The following is a 15,187-nucleotide window of genomic DNA, read 5'->3' as shown; positions in this document are numbered from 1 at the left end:
TATATATGTACACACACGAAACACGGGTTTAGCTAATAAAATTGTACGTCCATTAATATTCTTCGTAAATTACATATTATAAGAAAAACAAGTGAGTTAATGATTTCAGAAAGGACTGAGTTTTTTTTTTAAAAGGCATTTAAAATAGTTAAAGAAGAAATTAAAATAATGTTTACATTATTGTGCTTAACTGTTTAAAGGCGTCTTATTATGTCATGTGAGATCGTGATTTAGTATCAAGATAAAATTAAATAGATATGAATGCTCATATTCATAAAAATTCATAAGATGGCGAGCCGGATGAATGTTAATAATTATGAAAAATTAGATAACACGCACTGATATAGCCAAGGTGACCCTTTCCTTATCTGGCCATTAGTGTGTGAATCAAGTCATCTGCGCGGCGCGGCGGGAGAGTTGGGAAACATCTGAACAAACTAATCATGCTCCTCAGTATGTCAGTTCCCAGGCATAAGATGTTTCTTCCGTACTAATAGGTCTCTTTTCTCCAAAAGGAAAATTGTAACCTCTTAAAAATGTAGAAAAACTAAAACATTAGATATTTTTCTAATCATAATTTCACCATTTGCGTTTTATTTAATGAAGTTTCCAATGAAATTGGGATAAACTTGAACTAAAACAAAAAAAATCGAATGATTAGATTGCCAATTACGTCGGAAATTTATTTGAATCTCCTTCACCATTTACATACTGTACATGTACTGTACTTTCATTATGATACACACATACATATACATACGATATATATATATATATATATATATATATATATATATATATATATATATATATATATATATATATATATATATATATATATATATATATATATATACATATATATATATATATATATATATATATATATATATATATATATATATATATATATATATATATATTATATAAATATATTTATATATATTTCATATATATATATATATATATATATATATAAATATATATATTTTTTATATATTTATATATTTCATATATTTATATATATTTCATATATATATATATATGTATATAAAATATATTTTTTTTATAAATATTCTGTTGTTCGCCCTCTCTGCATTATTTAGTAAGAATCTAATTCTAACAAAGACAGGAAGGCATCTCTGTCGACACTAAGAGAAGCTAAACGTTCAGAGGTAGGCTGTGTGTTTTTAAAAAAAAAATAACGTCTTTAGCAAGGATAGTTTAGCATTAGGGGCCTAACCCATAGGGACGGTTACCAATTAACCTCTAGTGAAGGTGGTCTTAAGCTTCCTTTTGCTCTGTCCTATGCATTCGGCGATGTTTTGTCAAATGTTCAGACTGCCAGAGGCATATAGGCCTACTGACGCGACAAACAGCCAAGGACTACAGCAGCCTGACCTGAACGCAGAGAGAGTAAAACATCCAGACTGAGAGCACACGCCGTGCTCAGGCAAAACTGTGTCCTTTGTTTCCCCCCCTACCCCCTGTCTTTTCATTAGTGAATAACATTACCATGTGTTTTCAAGAATCAGTATCATCAGTTTCAGTGCACAAGCAAACCACGTAACGGTAAGTCAGAAAATTGACGAGTATCTGCTGTTTGCTAATATTTCTTCCCCTGTATTTCAACCTTTCTATTGTTTCATCTTCACCACCATCTACGAGAACCTGGTACAACCATATTTCTTTTGTGAAGTCTAGTGTAAGAATAATTAATATTGCCTAGTGACACTGTGTAAGCTATTCCCATGCAGTAAGTAGGAATTAGGGAAAGTTAAGTAAGTAAATTTCAGGCAGCCTTGTGTCTTGATCCCATTGTTCGGAAGAGAATTAGCCTTCAATAATACGAAACTGCGTGCTATATCTACCAGTATAGACATCCATTGTGTTATATTTTCTTATGGGAGCAGGGAAAATTGACTGTCAGACTCTGACCAATTGTTCATGTAATTTCCTCGCTATCACCACACATTCTTTCTTTGTCAGGACTAATTGGGAAGTAAAGGGGTTTGATGTAATCCATTTGTTGCAGAGTAATCCATTATCCCATACATTGTTCCCTGGCTGGTGACCTTATTCAATTAAGTAGTTGTCTGTCTTTGAGGTCAACTTTTGGCTTTAAATGACAGTTTACGTGTGCCATTGGCAAAGCAGGGCCTCATAAATTACATTAACTACTTAATAAACCCACCAGCCAAGCCCCACACATAACATTGGTGGTCTAGCCTAGGATCTAATTAATTTAGATAAAAGAATCTGGAGTCAAAATTAATTACACATTAATTCCCAAGAGAAAAGTCAGATATTTAATTTCATGCTATTCTTCCAAACAGGGAGACAGGACAAGGCATAATAATAATGGTAAGAGTACCAGTTTATAATTAAGAAATTGGCGTCAGTAGGAAAGTGTGCAGAGTATTTATAATTAACAATTTGCAAAATTTTGAAAGAAACACTTTTGCCGCGTTCAGATACCATGGGTTCTACATTCCAGCGAAGGTCATGGGCCGAGTTATCGAGTCATTGTTAATATTTTGCTGTTTTCCCCGGCAAAGGATTAATGCATGATATTGATTTTTGAACGAGTTAACTAGTGCACGACAAAGAACGGAGAAAGTGTGCCTAACGTGTCTCTCGTAGGTAGGGAGGATAAAGTTTGCGAAGTTCATTGAATTTCAAAAGCAGTAACCACGTTCGCCACTACAAAGAGGCCAGATCGAGCGTAACAGAGTTAATAAGTGTTCAGATAGTGGGAAGCATATCAAAATCCTGTGTCATTAATATAGCAAGCAAACGGCAACAGTTAATTTCATAATAATTTGCATTTTAAGTAAAGTAAATTCAGTCCCGGCAGGACATCATGAATCCATTTCCTTGTCATCTTGCTCGCGGCCACTCCATAAGAGTGACAGAAGCGGATGGCAATTAATTCCGTGTGAGAAAGAAAAAGAAAAAAAAAAAGCATAACTCATAGTAATTTTGTTTTCCATCTCCATAACGTAAAATCCTTTGCATTGTTGGCGTATTTTGTAAAATTCTGTATTCCTGCATTTGCTTCATTCGTTTTGTGAGAGGAATTCGATTGCTTTGTGTGGTTTAGTTGTAAACAAACGCACCTCAAGACATCGTGTATTCATCCACTGAGGCTGCTTCCAGCCACATTTGTTTTGAATTTGCTGTGTGCTAACGGGATTTGTCCGACATTTTGGAGCCCTGGTTGACTGCTCCCCATGTCCACCATCTTAAAGCCTTTGTTGTTATTGGTTGTGTGATTGGTTTGTAGCGCCACAGTCACCTTTAGCATCTGTCTCATCGCCACTTCAGGTACTACATCGTTGTGTGGAGTAACCAACCTAGCAAAATCTTAGCCAGACATAGACTTCAATAGATAGAAAATAGGATAGGGTTCCATACAATAGATAAAAACTACAAATCCACTGGCGTAAGAAATCATATAAGGAAAAAGAAAACTTATCATATTTTAAATCATAACTTCTCAGAGTAAGATGTACAACTCGGGCCACAGGACAGTTACAATTGTTAAAACAATCCCCTAAAAATCTCTCTCTCTCTCTCTCTCTCTCTTTTAGCATTCAAGCATAAAAACTCTGAGTGTACGTGCCCCTCTTCATAGAAAGTCCAGGCCAACACAGGGATAATTAATTAAACTAAACCAAATAAAAAAAAAACCTCTGTCCCACAAATAGATGAGGACAAGTTAAGATTAATTACAGTTAGAAACTGTCGGTCACGAATGAGGTCTTTTACCCAGACTTAAGCAGAAGGTAGCCTTTCCCCCTCTGCATGAGAAGGGGGTAGTAGCACAGTGGGTACTGGGACCAGACACTCACGAGGGCCTCAGAAGCAACCACAATTCAATTTTCCTTCCATAGTGCCACTAATCTGAAGCACTGTCATCAGCCGAATAGCTTACATCTCTCTCTCTCTCATACCTTCCCTTTCTCTCTCACTGATTTGTTACACTCTGCTGGGGTAGAGTGCATTTTCCTTAAATACAAACTAGTGGACTCAAGTAAAGGATTCCCAGGAACGCACTGGCACCATAGTGTCACCAAGCAAAGAAGAAACACAAACCAGACAAAAGGAACACAGAAGAAAAGTCCTTTTGTACCTAAGCTACCCAACCACAGTGCCACCTTATTGAAAAGGTGCCACATCACTGGAAAGTCACCCTAAACCTGAGGGACACTTCCTTGCTGCCCAAGTACGTCCAGTCGACCCGGATAGATGGCCTTCCCCACCTTGCTGCCCAAGTACGTCCATTAGACCCGGATAGATGGCCTTCCCCACCAGAACCATGGCAGCAGAGAATTATAAAGCCTTCATGGAGCTGGGGATGGTGGCAGGTCTCACCGATTGGACCTCTACCAAGTGGGTCAGGGAGCAGATGGATGACTTGGCCAAGCAAGAGAAGGAAGAAAGACACAAACGGCGGAATTTTGAAGCCGAGCAGAGGAGGTATGAAGAAGAACGGAGGAGGTATGAGGCCGAACAGAGGCAGCTGGAAGATGAAAGAGAAGAAAGGAGAAGACAGCATCAGTTAGCCTTCAAGGAGAGTGAGCTAGCTCTCAAAGAAAACGAGCTCGAGCTGGAGAGAGCAAAGAATGAAAATGCCGAAGCTATGGCTAGGCATCAAACCTCCAACCCCACACCTGTTGCACCAAATGCTCCAATCTCGAGCATTAATTCCCTCATCCCCAAGTTGACTGAGGACAAGCCAGAAGCATGGTTGGAGGAAATAGAGGCACTTTTCGATAACTACAGCACCACTGAGACAGAGAGGGCCTTAGTACTAGCCAAGCACATGGAGGGAAAAGCTAAGGCAGCCTTTCACTCATTGGAGAAGAGCCAGAGAGGCGACATGGTTGAAGTGTGTAGAGTCATCACGAAGGCCTACGAAATAACCCCGGAGAAATGGAGACAGCGGTTCTGAGGTCTTGCCAAGGAAGTTGGCTGGTCCTGGACTGAATGGGCCTGTCACAAGGCCCAGTCTGGTACCCGCTGGTTCGACTCCTTGTCTTGCACTACGTTTGAGGACCTTTTCAATCGGACCATGCTGGAGGATTTTACCAATGTGTGCCTTGGCCCCTGGCTGTATATCTAAATTATAAGCAGCCCACTACCCTTATGGAAGCCTGCCGCATGGCCGATCCATGGGAAACCTTCAACCAGTCCCACAGCACAGCTCAGCGGTGCATAGTGCTACCCGGGTACCTCTCAGGCTCGACCCGCCCAAAGAATGGGCTGCCGAGCAAGCCTCCATGCACCTACTATAAGAGGGTGGGGCACGCTGAAGCTCAGTGCCGATACAAGCGTGGCACTAACAAGCAGCCTCCTACTAACAGCCAGAACTCCTCTCCCTCTTCATCCACTCAACCCTCTCCACCAACAGTTACTGCAGGTCATCGAGTCCCTACAAAGGGCCAGTGCAAATCCTGTGGTGCTGCCAGCCACTACAGTGCTGGACATCCGGCCTGTCCACATCATGTCCCCCACCATGTCCCCACCACCAAGTCTGTCAACCTCATTAGCACCCCATTCTCAGCGGCCGGGCCGCAAAAGAACCTTTACCCCAAGAGACTGGAGGCCCAGTTCATCTCGGTGGCCCTCCTTTAGGGTTCTAGCCTGCCCGTAACCCTTCCGGTCATGGTAGACATTGCAGCAGACATTAGTTTAATCTCCAGGGCCCAAGTACCAGCCAGTGCCACAGTTGACAAGAAAACCCGGTGGGAGATGAAGTGGGTAGAGGGCCACACCATTACCGTTCCCACGGTCAGGCTTCAGGTCATGACACCTTGGGGCATGCTACCCCACCGCCTTGGCGTGGTGGGTGGAATTCGGCCTGGAGTGGACTTCCTGTTGGGTCAGGACCTTCTCCGGGGAAGCCCTTCTCCAAAGCACTTCGCGGCCACGCTACCTCCTTCACAGAGGCCCAGACTGTAGGAGAACCCACTGAAGACAAAAACCCACCTTCCACCCACCAAAGTGGTCGGCCCAGCCCTCTACATTCGCAAAGGGCCGGCCAACAAAGAGGTCCTCCCTCTCCCCGAAGAGAGGCTCAGGAGGAGCAGTGGCGCTGTAGGACGTGCCAGCGGACAGGCCACTCCACAAATTGGGAGGGCTGCCCAAGTAAGCAACACCCAGCGGACACCCCTGAGCAAGACTCTCCGAGAGGCTCTGATCTCCAGCTGGGGCAGGAATCCCTGCTGCAGCCAAATTCAAGCCATCTGTGAGTTATTGCACCTCCGGACCCCTTGTCAGGCATGCCTGACCCTCAACCGCTGCCAGTGCCACTTGCGAGCACTGAGCAGTGCCACTCTTCGTCCAGCAAGGACGTTGAGCCCTTCTTCACCAAATCCGTCCCCAAAGGATGAACCCCAATTGGACCGAACTGCTACACCTTCTCTGGGAGACCAGGAACTGGCCTCCTTGGATGCAGAGTTCAAGATCGCTCTCGTGCCGGTTGTCGCAGCAGCAGGAGTAGGGAGCCTTCCATATCGTCAGTTGCAGTGCACAAGCAAACCACATAACGGTAAGTCAGAAAATTGACGAGTATCTGCTGTTTGCTAATATTTCTTCCCCTGTATTTCAACCTTTCTATTGTTTCATCTTTGCCACCATCTTCGAGAACCTGGTATAACCAAATTTCTTTTATGAAGTCTAGTGTAAGAATAATTAATATTGCCTAGTGACACTGCGTAAGCTATTCCCGTGCAATAAGTAGGAATTAGGGAAAGTTAAGTAGGTAAATTTCAGGCAGCCTTGTGTCTCAGTCCCATTGTTCAGAAGAGAATTAGCCTTCAATAATATGAAACTGCACTCTATATCTACCAGTATAGACATTCGTTGTGTTATATTTTCTTACGGGAGCAGGAAAAATTGACTGTGTCAGACTCTTACCAATTGTTCATGTAATTTCCTCACTATCACCACACATTCTTTCTTTGTCAGGAAGTAAAGGGGTTTGATGTTTTGATGTAATCCATTTGTTGCAGAGTAATCCGTTATCCCATACATTGTTCCCCGACTGGCGACCTTATTCAATTAAGTAATTGTCTGTCTTTGAGGTTAACTTTAGCTTTAATTGACAGGTTACATGTGCCATTGGCGAAAGCAGGGCCTCATAAATTACATTAATTACTTAGTAAACTCATCAGCATGTAACTATAATATATATATATATATACATATATATATATAATATATATATATATATATATATATATATATATATATATATATATATATATATATATATATATATATATATATATATATATATATATATATATATATATATATATATATATATTTTATATATATGAAATTTTATACCGTGATTTATATCATAAAGCTACAAATGTTGTTTAATATCAAATTCATACTACTTCGGGAATATCCCCGATGGGGCATTATCACCGAAGGGGAATTTATAAGTAATAAATGGATCGGTACTGCCGGGTCTTGACCCCTCGACACAATTACCTTCCAACAACTCGAGATCCGGCAGTACCGATCCATTTATCACTTATAAATTCCCCTTTGGTGATAATTCCCCATCGGAGATATTCCCTAAGTAGCGTGAATATGATATTAAACAACATTTGTAGTTTTAAGAATATATATATATATATGATACACCTACAGATTCAAACATTCCTTCGAATGCTATGTAACGGGCCTTGCAGCCTACATCAGAGACGTGGTACCCTCAGCTCCTTCCCCTCTCCCCTCTAGCACTCTCTCTCTCTCTCACACAACCTACAGATTCCTCTCTCTCGAACATAATCCTCAAAAAAATGGATATTCTAAGGAAGCACAATCTTTCCTACATAAATAGATTTATTAGCAAACAAAACCCAACAAGTAAAGAATTAACAAAGAAAATATTAAAAATGCATAATGAAGGAATTATCAAGTCAAAATAGTCTAACTTGAGATTTAATCTTACTCTGACTAAAAACCTTTACTATGGCTAAAAGCCTTTACACCCAAAAAACTCCCACACACTCCATCTTAGACATTATACGTCTAGTCTTAAAGTCAACCACATGAGAAATAACCACATTGCAAAGATTGCAGTGTCCTTCTCTATAACCACAGCAATTCCACAGACATCTTAACTGTCGGTTTCTAAGAGACTGGAAACACACAAAGCCACGTCTGGACGATATCGCTCTTGCTGCGCTAATAATCGATCAGACTTACTTTTGGGCAGAATCAGACACACAATCTATATTTTCTAACGCACGAACTTACGTACTCGCATACCAGCTCGGTCGGCTGCCTCACAAATCAGAGCCAATATTGTGTGTTCATCAAGCCAAAACAGCTGGAGTAATCAAACTATTTGCTGGCTGCAATGGTTTTGCAACTGAGCGCTCGACCTAGTTCCATCTTGAAGCGATCTTTCTTTCATCACACCTTATAACTGGGTATACACGGTAATTCTAAAATCAAATGTATTATCCCATATAGTGCTCGGCCACCCCATAAGAGCGTCTCGCTCTGTTAATGGCGAACTAAAATAAAAGCATATGTATAAAACATAACAAATAGAGCTATGCTCAATTAGCAATGTCTACTGAACTGCAGTTTTAAGTACTGCTCTCATGAACTATTTCCAAAGTCACGTGGTTCGTTTTCTTAGAGCCCTTGCATGTAGTCTTACAAGCACAAATAAGCTTTACTACTCCCATAATAAGAATTATCAGTAAAATAGCCACTAAAATTATCAATATTGAAGGTAATATGTATTTCTGATACTCGATCATTATTGGATCATCGTCTTCTTCTAACGGCAGAACAGTTATCGGTACCCCTGTTGTAGGCACTGGAACTACATCATGATCGTTACGCATATGACGCATGAATATCTTCTCGGAACTGTTGAACACAGCACGGCTAATTACGAGGAAGTCTGTTGATACCACACGGCATGAAGCATCAAACAGCTTAGATCCCTGAAGAATGAATGACGTCGACTTGTTACCCTGGCACATCGTCGTAACAGGACATTCTTTGCAGTATACGGCAGTAAGAGTTCTGGTGGAGATTATGTGGTATTCAAGTGGAAACTGTATAAAGTCACATTCTGTCGGTGTCTGTCTATGAACTAATGCCAACTCACAACCACCCACAAATACAACTCGCAACTGGAAAACATTACTGTCACACACATACTTCTCCCTAACTAAGGTACATCCTGTCTTGTAATCAACTCCCGAACCTTGATATTGATCTCCTAAAATGAACATGGTCTCTAATCCATCCCATGTCACTATTAAGTCTCCAAAAGCACTCGGAAAAGGTCTAATAACAAAAGTAAGAAAAGGTTTCATGGTACTGACAGGAACATATACTATTAATCCCCGATCAGACAATCTCACCCTCAAAACATTATAATATAAATACAAATCTCCCCCTGTGAATAATACTTTCGCCCCATATAGATAAGTGGAATTCCTTAGAACATTTTCTAGGTATCCTAAAGGTAATACATCACCATACGCACGACCATCTGCTGCAGCAATAATTGCTTTTATTTGCATTTGCACTTCTATCCTTAGAGAATCAGTTTCTTTCTCAATATTAAGAAAAGTATGTTGGATTGTAAGAAGTGCTATTGTCACATCAAGATCTTCTTTCAAACCTTCTACTGTAACTGACAAATCATTCAAAGAATGTCTAATTGTTTCAAAACCACTTCTCAATTTCTCATTACTTTCTTGCAACTGATTTAACTGTTTCCCCTGAGCTATTAGGTCCCTTTGAACTTCTGCTACTTTGACTAAACTTCCAATGGACATAGCTCCAACCGCAGCAATCACACCAACACCTAGAAGAACTAAAGGTGCTGATCTTTTACGTCTCCTTTTCTCTACAGAAGGTGACTTTCCTGGAGTAACGTCAGGAATCCATTCTAACGTTTTATCTATCCCCTTATCAACTCTATCTAACGTTATTCTTACTTCTTTCATTAATCTAGTTAAAGAGACTGGCAAAGTTCTCTTATTCTCTACTTCATCTAGCGTCTTTCTCATTCGGTGCAACCTATCCTTGGAGTCATTCAGTTCCTTTCTGGCTGATCCTATATTGTCAAATTCCACACATATGGTCACTTGATCCGAAGCTAACCAGACTTCATGATCTTCTTCAACCACTACACCTGGTCCTAAACGAACTTCTTGTGACCCCCAGGTCACTGTACTCAACAGGATTATCACTGTTCAGCATCTAGAATGAACAAGAGACAAAAAAAAAACAATAAATATCATATATATACAAATATCAACACATTTATCCCTCTAACTATATACAAACGTTCCATTACATCCCAACTTTCTTCAACTTCGAAATATGGGTCAACTTCGTCACACCAGTATTTACATCCTTTATTACAAATCTATTCCCTTTTTTGATCTCTACAATCTCAAAAGGTCCATGGAACTTTGGACTTAATTTATAATTCGGATCATTCCGAACATTCACTTTAACAAACACTCTATCACCCATGGAAATAGCTACTCCCAGCGATTTAGCGTTACTCTTCTCCACCATTGCGCGCGAACTAAGTTCAAGTTCTTTACTGATACGCGCAAATCTTTCTCTCGCTGTATTTATCAACGAAGTAACTGTAACATCACCCTTAACTTGCTCTGGTAACAAATCAAAAGGTCCTTTCAACTTGTACCCATACAAAGCTTCTGCTGGAGATATCTTAATTGTATTATTCACCATAGTGTTGATACTATATCGAACTTCATCCAAAGATCTGTCCCAATGTGTATCGGAACCGCCCACTGTCATGTGTAATGCCTCAATTATTTTCCGATTCGCCCTCTCACATAACCCGTTCGCTTCTGGTCTATATGGGATTATAGATACCTTCTTTATTCCCAGTAAATTGGCAAGACACTCTAAAGTCTTATTAATAAATTCCCTACCATTGTCTGTGAGCAGACATTCAGGGACACCATATCTACAAATTATCCCCTCAAAGAATGCTATAGCTACTTCCTCAGCTGACTTGAATTTCAGTGGGAAAATCTCGACAAAACGAGTCAACTCGTCAACGACCACTAATAAATGTCTATACCCATAAGCAGATTCTGAGAAGTTACCCAGAATATCCATGTGCACTCTCTGAAACGGCCTATTTGGTATGGGATATGAACCCAAACAACACGATACCGTCGTCGCCGGCTTATTCGCATTGCAAATAGAGCAATTCTTCACAAAGGCTTCTACTGCGGGAAACATATTTTTCCAAAAGAACTTTGACCTAACGTTTTCATACGTCTTGTCAACACCTAAATGAGAAGAACCAAATTTACAATGTACAATATCTAGAACTTGTGGTACTAGACTCTCTGGCACAATGATTTGTGTAATTTCACCCATACTTAGACTACTTCGCAAGTTATACTTAACTTTCCTAACTAATGAATTATTCTCCAATTCTAGTCCAGAAAAAGGCAACTTATACCCTTTCTTCTGTAAAACTCCTCTGAGAAATGCCTTAGCATCTGACAATAACTTATCTTCATCTTGCTTCTCTTCGAGCAAGGATATGTCCCAAGTGACATTTTCACCAGTAACATAACACACAGCGTTTCCCTCAACACCACAAATAACAATCTCTTCCGAGACTGCCGACACTATTTCTCTCCAAAGTATGCACTATAGGAACGTGTTTGTCCCCTACATGAGATATCTCAGAACTACTAGTATCCGAGACATGAGACACCAAATGTCCACTCTCGTCTTCCGCACAGGATTCAGTATGTACTCCCTCATCCTCAACCGGAAAATATCTGCTCAATGCATCTGCAACCACATTATGCTTACCTTCAATGTATTTGAGGCTTGCATCAAAATCTCTCAATGTCAAAAACCAACGTGCTCTCTTGGGCGAAAAATTTGGCTTATTGAAAAGCTCTAGCAACGGTTGATGATCTGTAAAAATCTCAACTTTATTTCCCATCAACAACATCTTGAAATGAACAAGGCTAGAGACGACTGAAAGCCTCCTTGTCCACAACTGACATCAGCCTTTCGTTTACCACGCGTTTTGAACTTTCTACTATAGAAAACAATTGGATGTAATTTTCCCTCAAATTTCTGCATCAAACACACACCTATACCTTCCTGACTCGCGTCAGTCACCAAGGTGAACGGTTGACTAAAATCTGGAAACTTCAAAACAGGTGGGTTCACTAAAGCATTCTTAAGCTTCTCAAAAGCTAATTGCTGACTGTCACCCCAAACAAATTTAACGTCTTCTGCTAATAGATCTGCCAATGGAGACGCTATTGTAGAAAAATTCCGCACAAAACGGCGAAAGAAACCCGACATACCTAGGAATGAACGAATCTGCTTCCTGGTTTTAGGAACTGGAAAACTCACGATAGCTTTGACTTTGTCAGCATTCACTCTGACTCCTTCTTTAGAGATAACATGACCTAGATAAGCAATTTCTTTCTTCAGAAACTCGCATTTAGCCAATTTGACCTTTAACCCAGCGAACCATAATCGCTTGAGGACTTCTTTTAACACCTTTAGATGTTCTTCAATTGTATCTGTGCATATGAGAATGTCATCCATGTACACAAATACCGACTTTCCTAATAAACCATGAAGTACTGTGTTAACCAGCCTAGTAAATGTTATTGGGGACCCTTGTAATCCGAAAGGCATCCTATTAAACTCGTAATGTCCCTTTGGTATAGAAAATGCTGTAAATTTACGACTATTCTCGCTAAGAGGAACTTGCAAAAGCCCCTGCATGAGATCTATAGACGAATATATATTCTTGCCACCGATTTCAACAAACAAATCAGGCAAACAGGCTACCGGGAACCTATCTGGGCATGTCTTTTCGTTCAATTTACGAAAGTCTACACATACTCTGATGCTACCGTCTTTCTTTGGGACCACTAGTAAAGGAAAATTAAAAGGCGAGGAACTGGGCCTAATAATACCTTCCGACTCCCACTTCTGAACTTCTTTTTCTACTTCTTCTCTAATCTTAAAAGGAATTCGATATGCTGGAATATATATGGGATTTGTACCTTTCTCTAGGCGGATTGAATGTTCTAAAACATCTGTAACTCCTAGCTTATCTCCCTTCAAAGCAATAACATCTAAATATTCTTTCAACACTTTCTCTACTTTATCTGTATACTCGGAATAATCAGCTTTTGCCAAATGTTTGTGAAGAACTTGACTTCTGAATTGTAGCTCCTCGTTGGGAAACATATTACCGTCTCCACAAAACTCACTATCTTATGTTCTTCCTTAAACTCTTCAAAATCAATTACATAAGTACCCTTGTGATATTTTTTCACTGAATCTTGATAGCTTACCAATTCTACTGCAGTTACGCCTGCGACTGAAACTTCATTTACTGATACCGTACTTACAACGTCTTTGAATTTCTCGGTTCCCTCAACAATGCACACTTGAGAAGGCAAATTCTTCTCTTTCATCGACACTTTAATTAATGTAGGAACTCGTGGGTGCAATTCAATATCTTCTAACAAAAATCCTTTGAAAGACTTTTGCGGAATGTCTTCATCCTCTAATGAATGTGTTACACATGTCGCAGACTGCGTCTTGGGTTTCTCACAAGTTTTTTCCATGTGTATATATGGAACAAAACAACCTGGCTCACCTATTGTAATCCCCTGAATTCCAGTAAGAATGTTGATGTTATGTCGCATACAAGAAGGGTGTCCTAGCAAAACCATTTCACCTAAGGCTAATCCTATGACCAAAAATGGTTCTACTATCGTCTTTTCACAGATACAAAGCGTAAGAGATGAAGAACCTAAGATATTCAATCTTCTCGCCTGTACATCGCACACTATCTCATTAGTAGGGACTAATTTACACTCTGGAAATTTTGAGTGAAAAAAATCAGCGTCTATCATGTTAACTGAGCTGCCAGAATCAATGAAAATAGAAATTTCAATGCCATTAGAAAAACCACTTACAATCGGCCTAGGTTCTAGTGATTCTAAGACCTGATTGCTCATTATCCTGTGTCCGTCTTCGAACTTATCTTGTGAAAATTTTGATGTTCATTTGTGTACCTAGAACTTGCATCATGTGGAATTCTTCTGTCATATCTAGTAAAACCACCCCGTGATTTCCCTGAATAATCTCTATTCTTTGTGGCTGGGCAAAATTTCCACCCATGGTCTGAAGATTTGCAAACTGAACAATATCTCACTCTGCAATTTGACTTACTATGTCCCACCTTATCACAGTTAAAACAACGAATCGTTGTGACTGATCTCTCTGGAGTTTTCTTCGACTCCACTCGTGCACATGCTTTCACTCCTGCATCATTTCCTAGATGTAAGGTACTAGCATTATTCTGTGGTTTCGAAACCGCTGCTGAAATTTTAGCACCTCCCTTCACAAAACTACTGTCCAGCGTCGGACATTTTGATAGATTTTTGTTAATCTGAGCAAACAAAAAGGATTCATCTGTATTCTGATCAATACTTTTATCAAAACTATCTATAATTACATCTGGGACCGACGTTAAAAGGCAGGCAAAGTGTAGCAATTTTTCAAAATTATCTAAGGAGATATTATTTCCATTAACCCATGAAGAGTTTTTCAAAGATTTCTTTATCTCACCTACTGCATCAAATAAGCGAGCACTGTACGTGATTAATGAATCATTACCTTTCCTAGTTCTAATAAGCGCTCGTAAATTCCGAAGAACGCATTCACGGTCGATCCCGCCATACGATGCACGTAAAAATTCCTGAAGTTCTTTCCAAGTTTTACACTTTCTGAACCCGAAACTGCGTGCTCATTCTCCAATATCCCCTTTGTCTAGGTCTAAGAAAGCTTTTGCTTCTGTTAAAGCTTCGGCGCCATCTGCAATTTTCTTAGAATTCAGATAATTATTTACTGATTCAATGAATGTTTCAACATTCTGAGTCGACTTCCCGTCAACTAACCCTTTAAAATTTGTAATACCTGCATTGAAGTTCGTCAACCTATGACACACAATTGATTGTGACGTACTTGCGTCTGAGTCAGGCATTTTGTGAATGATCACACGCCCCGAGCGTAGTAACATGAAAGAAAAAGAGAGGCGAAATAGAACAATCTCAAAAAAAGAAAACGGAAGACTTGCCTT

The sequence above is a fragment of the Macrobrachium rosenbergii genome, chromosome 56, assembly GCF_040412425.1.
Source record: "Macrobrachium rosenbergii isolate ZJJX-2024 chromosome 56, ASM4041242v1, whole genome shotgun sequence".
Taxonomy (NCBI): domain Eukaryota; kingdom Metazoa; phylum Arthropoda; class Malacostraca; order Decapoda; family Palaemonidae; genus Macrobrachium; species Macrobrachium rosenbergii.
This window is presented reverse-complemented; position numbering follows the sequence as displayed.